The 7,547-nt window shown below is 34.5% G+C and overlaps 1 pseudogene across 1 annotated transcript; it reads right to left on the bottom strand.

The window, feature by feature from the left end:
- Window positions 1-2,665: 2,665 nt before the first annotated feature.
- On the bottom strand, window positions 2,666-6,379 carry LOC147408206 (putative purine permease 11 pseudogene; annotated as a pseudogene). Its single transcript, XR_015175726.1, has 2 exons — window positions 6,178-6,379; window positions 2,666-3,827 (listed from the first exon to the last, which is right to left on the bottom strand). The product of XR_015175726.1 is annotated as a putative purine permease 11 pseudogene (transcript).
- Window positions 6,380-7,547: the final 1,168 nt, after the last annotated feature.

Genomic DNA, 7,547 nt, shown 5'->3' with positions numbered 1-7,547 from the left:
AAAATCAGCTAATTCTAAAACTTATAACCCCATATTTATGAGTTGAAGAATTGTGGACAGTCCATTTTTTGTAAATCACTTTTGACAAAGTTAAAAGTTTAGAGATCATCCTCACCAAAAATCAGTTCAATCCGAAACCTTTAGCCACATAGAACAAAACACTTTGTTGATATATGAGTAGATATATGTGTACACGGATCTAATCCTATATATATATGTTATTGGAATGATTGATCTCAACAACTTGAATAGTCAATCACAAGGCTAAGGGGCAAGGGAGCATAAGAAAGGAAGATTTTACTAATTGGGTTGTTAAGAAATTGTTCAAAAGCTCAGGGTGCATTTAGAAAGATGTCCCTACTACAAGGTCTATTAAGTACTTTTCTCTTGATTTTACCTGTCTTTTACATGACCGAGGTGACCAATTCAACTTTGTTCGTCTGTTTTTCATTATGAGGAGGTGAAAATTTCATTTATAACTATCCCCCAAAAACCTACTTGAAGATCCTATCAGATATCATAGTGACAAAATTCTCCAATTATTTTGAAAAAGTTGTGATTAATTACGATTCTATCAATCAAATGATTTAATCCCGACTTATTCATAAAGTTATGAAAAATAAATTTTAAAAGGGTTATTATTACCACACCAAGTTTTACTAATGCCTTACCAATTTTTGTTATAAATCATCAAAGAATTGCATACAGTTGGTGTGGTAATAGCAACTCTCTATTAAATTATGCTTAATATGAAATTTTGTTTAATACTTCTTATCATATGAAATTTTGTGATTTTGATTTTATGTTACGTTTAATTAGAGTTTGGTATCCTCTTTGGGGTTAAAGTGGGTAAAAGGGGAAAGATAATAAAATTTAAAGGATATTAATGAAAGGAGGGTGAGAGAGTAAAAACAATAAAGTTGAAAGATGAAAAAAAGAAAAACAATAAAGTGAGATTGTGTGGATCTCACTCATTTGCCTCAATCTTTATACCTACAAAACTAGAGTAGAGTGGGTTATTATATATAGATATATGATACATTTCAATATTGTCCACAAGTAATAATATATATTTTTGTTTTTTCCAAAATTTTCTCAGCTTTTTCACTTTCTTGGGACAACTTTCCTTGAAGAATTATTCTCAAATCCCAACTTTATCACTATGTCTAATATGATGCGAAACTAGAAAATCTTACAGTAGAGGTGTTGAGCGTTTAGACAAGAAAATTTTCCAATTTAGGATTCTAAGCAAGCAGTCAAATAACCAACGGCCAGAGAGAGGATTTTAAGATTGGGAGGACAACAGAGAAAGTCTCGTTTATGTTGAGGAATGGGTGAAAATCTTAGGTGCTTTGAGCCGTGAGGCACAAGTCGGTTAAAAATGGCTACTCTTCAATGTTTAGTAATAGTACTCTAAGAAGTGTATTTTGGGGAGTTCAAAAGCACTTTCATATATTTCACAAAAAGCTGCTTTTGGATTCTAAATTCCGTTGAGAATCGTGGTTTTAATGTCCAATTCCTGGGAGAGATGTGTTTGTTGAAGTATAGCTAAAAAATAATTAGGCTCAGTTCAAGTGTGTTGAAGTAGTGTACTTTGTGATGCTTTTAAAAGGGGGTTTGTTTTCTTTTGTTGAGAGGTTTGAAAAGATTGAGATCTAAAAAAGAAAGTGAAGCTTAGTAATAGAGGTGATTCGTTGTATTGATTTGCCTCTTTTCTTTATAATGAAATCGAACTCCAACACTCACATCTCTGTGGACGTAACCTTCGGGTGAACCGCATAAATCATTGTCTTGTGGATATTGTGTTGTTGTGGGTGTGGGGAGCCCTCAACATAACTTGTATCCATCCGTGCAACCAAAAGCATCCTACCAGGTACGCATAAGGCTTGTGCTAGCTGGGCCGTGACAAGTGCACCACAAGGCTGTTGAAACCTACATATAGAAGCGGGGCAAACCCATATCGCTAATTTTACAGCTGAACCGACCCCTTGTGTGTGATCGATGATGGATGGGTTCGTAAGGATGAATGGTCCCTCCCTATTCTAGAGTTTACCCTAACCAAAAATAAATAAATTACTCAACTAAAAACTGGAACCTTAATACTTTGTAACATACTTTAAAAACAGAACCTGAGGATGAAGTTGTGTTTGTGTTTCTCCATGTAGTTTTTATACTATCTCAAACCCTTTAGAGTCCTCAACTTGAATCAAGCATTTTTTTCTCATTGTTGCTGTTATTATCCACATTAATATTCTTAGAATTGATGATCAATGGGTCAAGGAAATATCCAAGGCAATGATCACTCTACTCAATTTAATAATTAATGCCCCTACACTGCATGCATATTAGTGCAGATGCAAACCCTCGGAGATGTCCACATATGAGAATTAGGAGATGTCCACTATTGTATAAGAATGATTACAGCCCTTATACATCATCATTGACAAAAAAAAAAAAAAAAATTTGATAGGTAAACCTGTTTTTTTAATGAGATCGATAACTTAGTACGAATGCAAGTTTATGATATCATCACCCATAGACATAACCAACTAAGCTACCTTGCACCTGCAAAACTATCATCATCATCATGTCTATGTAGTAAAAAAATTGACCCAAAGCGATCATGTCCCATGAATACAACGAAGACTAAAATGAAAATATCAAGTCCCTTGAAAGTCCCCAAAATTTCATTTATATCAAGAAGTAGAACGAATAGAATTCTCAAATCTCATTTACATTTGTTGTGACATTCTTTTTTTTCTTAGAATCATCCAAAAAAAGTTGATAGACATAAGAAACAAACCCCCAAATAGCCAACAACATAGCCACCACCTTCAATCCATCCATTTTATCATGGAAGATGATCACAGCCAAAACCGGGATAACAGGCAAAGCCACTGCACTGATTACATTGCAAAAGAGAGAAGATGCTTCAAATATCAAACCCAATGAACCAAAAACAAATAGTTGCCAAGTCAATGCAGTCCAAACCAAAGTCATTACATAGGACACCTTCCCATACTCAAACCCCTCCATCTCTCCCTTCAATCCCTTCCATTCTCCACTCACGAAAAGCCCAACCACACAAACACACGTCGTGACCATCGCTGGATACATTTGCATTTCCAAGATAACCAAAAATGTTTCCCTTTTAAGAACTTTTTCGAAGCAAAATTGAGTAAGTGAAAGCAATAGTGAGAACAAGGCAGATGCACCCACGGTGCAGAGGAACCCGATAATGTATTTTTCATTAGATTTATTACTTGAAGGGCCAGCGGAGGAGTCCGTATGGAATGCAAGGATTGATGCAGAGATGCTGACGAGTACTAATGAATTTACTATAAAAGGAGTGAATTTTTGTGAATTGAGGTAGAAGGAGGTGAGCGCGTTAAAGGCTAATTGGGTTGCACAGAGGAGTGAATAGGTAGAGACTGGGAGGTATAAGAGCCCATAAGAATACATCAAGTTGTCGCCCGAGGAAACTAGGCCAAAGGAAACATAGATAAGTGTAAGGGTAGGGATTGAAGGAAAGGTTCTATTGGTATTGTTGGAGGGAGTGGATGAGGAGAGGTAGAGGAAGAAAGGGATGATAATTGGAAATCCTGCGGATTGAACGAATGTTGCCATCCATTTGCTATTGCCACCATTGTTGAAGTAGAATCTTCCTAGAAGAGTGGCTGTGGATTGCCCGATGATCATGAAAAGGGTGTAAAGTGTCACCAAGAGCCACCATTTATAGGATCTGCCTTGAAGGAGTCGTAGGTTGGTGACGGGTCCTTCTTCGGGTAAACAAGTTGCATTGGTGGGTGAAATTTGTTCTTGGGCATCTTGAAGTACAAAGAACACACACGTGTGCGCGCACACACAAGCAACACAAATAGAAAAAATATTTAAAGAAGAAGAAGAAAAGATCAGTGTTAGTAAGATGGGGGGACAATAATTATAACATCAAAAGGAATTCCTGCATTGTACCTCTAACTTGATGCAAGCATAGATATGGTATAGTTCAAAATTACAAACATAGAAATGTTTGTAAGACAGATCAAGAGTCAAACAACTATATAAGATCTAGCATTAAATAGGATCCTGGTGACACTCTATGGTTTAGCCTTAATAAGATTTTGCAAATGTTAAAAGATCATACAAAACACACAAAAATTTACATGGTTCAGTAATGTGAGTTCCAATGTTTCATGTAGACGTTAGAATTTTTATAATTTTAATTTTTCAAAAATATTTATTTTATTTTGATTTAGTGTAAAAAATAAGGATATTTTGTTATTTATACAATGATATTTTTGAAAATATTTAATAGTATATTTTTAAAGGATTTATTACATTTGTTACATTAAGTGCTTATTATAATAATATTTTTGTAAAACTTTTATTGCATAAGAACCAAAGAACTGCTCTTTTTCTGCACTAGACATCCGTTAGTCCATGATAGTTATGGCATACTGAAGTGTCAATCTAACAGTCCAAATTTTATTGAGAAAGAGATGGAAAAGAAAAAAGAAGCCAAGGAGAGTCGTAAGGACTGGTTTCTTCCATCTTTTAAGAAATAATTCTATAATAACTCCTTCAACATGTTACATCAACACGAATTTCATGCCATTCAATTTTTTTTATGCATATGGATCTGTTATCCGTAGAATCATGGAATGAATTCATAAGTTCACAAACAATACCGAAGATGTAAATATGAAATTCAAATCTGACTTTATCTTAGAGATACGTAATTTTGGAATAGTCTTTTATCACGATGGTTGGATTTCACATTTATACTATAGAGATTATATGTATACGTTATACATAGGAGTTTCTTTTCCATGGGTCTACGGATCCCTATCATATATGCTGTTGGATCTAGCAAAATAGACGACATCCAAACACTGTAATAAATGTTGTAACAAATAGTTGTCCCTTGATCCCTACCATGTATGCACATGCATCCTCTTTGGGAAAGGGGGTAAAAGTAGGAAAAAAAATTAAGTTGGGGAGTATTATTAATTTTTTTAGGTTAAAGGGTAAAGGATGAAAGACAAGAGTTAAAAGAGGATATATAGTAAAGTTAGAGGGAGTGAAGAGGAAAAGTAATAAAGTAGATCTCACAAAAACTGTAGTGTCTTGGGATGTTTATCTTTAATTGTATGAAGTGTCCTCATAAAATAACTAGCCAGGTGGCATACTCAATCGACTCACTGACATGGACAAGTTTGGAAACCGTAGATCTGTATGTCTCAGGATACATGGCTCCCTCAGGATACACTTTTTTTTTTATGGGGAAGTACAATCATGTATCCCGAACTTGTCTACTTCAGGCTACACCTTTTTATTTATTTATGCAGATCTACGGTTTTTGAACTTGTCCACTTCAGTGAGTCGATTGAGTATGCCACTTGACGAGTCATTTTATCACGACTCTTGTATGAAAGTTTGTCCCCAACAAAAGTGGGCCCTTCAGTTGTGTTTTATTATATAAATATATGGAACGGGATCCGTTGATTCATGGACGATGAACTTACATGTTCACTTACAATCCTGACCATGTAAGTTTATGTGAAATCCAATGGCTAGGATAAAACAATTATCCAGAGATTACATCATGAATCTCTATGATAAATACTGATAATTGGATTTTGCATTTACATGGCTAGAATTGTAAGTGAACATACATGTTCATCGTCCATATGAGTGTGTGCGTGTATATATATAAACAAATTACCTCTAATTTCCATGTAATTCGGAGGACACCCTCTGACCTCCTAATTTGGTTATAATTTATTGTTCATATCTATATATCACGAGAGATTTAACTTAGAAAAAACTTATTGATGACCACTATTTTAATTCAATTACTCTTCAAGCTGCAAGTTTTCCCTCAGTGAACAGAAGACTTACAGTACTAATTAATGACTCATCTAAATATAGCTAATTTGGACATACAACACTAAAATCTTTTCCAACTAATCTAAGCTACTATCAGCTAAAGATATTTTGTTTAGTGTTGCATATATAGTGGACAAAAATTAGGTGGAGACTTTGGGTTCAAAAGGAAGAAAACTTGTTTTTTGAGTTTTGAAAATTTGCAATCCAGTACAATTTGAAAAAAAAATTGATCCAAAATACTGTATTTAGTGAGAGAAAATGAATTAAAGCTGATGAGAGGGTACTTACCTCTGATATGGAGTTGCAGTTCTTGTACTTTAACTTCCCCCATTATGATGAAGAAGATAATGATGAATGAGTGACAGAAGAAGAAGTTTTTAAGATCAGAACCATGTAAGATTAGATGAGATGAGTAGGCCCCACCCCACATAAAGTAAAAAAAAAGCATCTTTAAATTCTTAGTATCTGCACATCCTGTTTGATATAACATCTACCTCTTGGATGATGGGCTAAAATACAAACAAAACAAACTAACAAACAAAAAAAACGCCCTTTTTTGTATGAATATTGATAGCTTTTCGTAAAGGTTAGGCCAATGTTTGGGAGTTTAAAAAAGGACTAGATATATTAAGTAGCGTTTGAAACACTACTACTTTCTCCAATTCCGTTTCTTATTAGAAGCAAGAAGTAGGGGTTCATACTTGCTCGTCATGTTTGTAGGCAATGGTGCCGTCGGTAAAATGTGAATTGAATTTTGTCTTTTATCCCTTTTTTTTTTTTTTTTTTTGCAGTGCTCATTGTCTGATTAGAAAGTCTTCACTTGGTACTCGGCTGACATGGCATCGACATGGAATCATAGATTTTTTTTTTCGAGATATACAATTGGGCCTTTTTATGAAGATGTGTAGTTGTGTATCTTGAGAAAAAAGATCTATGGTTCCATGCCCATGCCACATCAGCCGAGTATTGATTGAGTGAAGTCTTTTTACTTAGAAAATCATTATTCTTTTGTTTATGAAAAGAGTCGTGATATTCTAACTAAAATTTTTTCCCTCGGTCCAAGTGGTAAGTGCACTCAACCATAAATCTTTTTCTTTGAGATTCTACGATTCGGTGCACTTGCCATGTCAATCGAGTACAGCTTGGGTGAAACTTTTCGAGTCAGCTTATCGTTTTTCTAATGAAAATATCAAAATTATCCTTCATCCATTATTATTCTCACCTGTGTATTTCCATTTTAGTCCTTATTTTTATGAAAATCCTAAAATTAATTATTTGGGTTAAATACGATATCTTTGCTTTTTTGTGGATAAAACTCTCCTTTCCTTATTATGGAGAGATATTTATAGACTCAATTTTCGTGCACTTTTCTCAGTATCGGGATTAATCTTAGAGATACATAACATATTTCGGGATACATCTTTTATCCCAACTATTGGATACCTCATATATACGTTTCGGATTATGTGTGAACATATGAGTTCACTTTGCATGAATCTACCAATCCCGACTGTTTCTAATACACCTGAGTTATTTGAATGGTTGATATTGACAATTTGTCGATCTCATCGTATTGGGGCAAGGGGTCATTAAGAAAAGAAGATTTTACTAATTGGGTTGTTAAGATATCATCCAAAACTCAGGGTGCATTTAGAAAG

Source organism: Akebia trifoliata, chromosome 3 (assembly GCF_017979445.1).
Source record: "Akebia trifoliata isolate Shusen 1 chromosome 3, ASM1797944v1, whole genome shotgun sequence".
NCBI classification, from domain to species: domain Eukaryota; kingdom Viridiplantae; phylum Streptophyta; class Magnoliopsida; order Ranunculales; family Lardizabalaceae; genus Akebia; species Akebia trifoliata.
The sequence above is the reverse complement of the archived record's forward strand: the minus strand, read 5'-3'. Positions and strand labels throughout refer to the sequence as shown.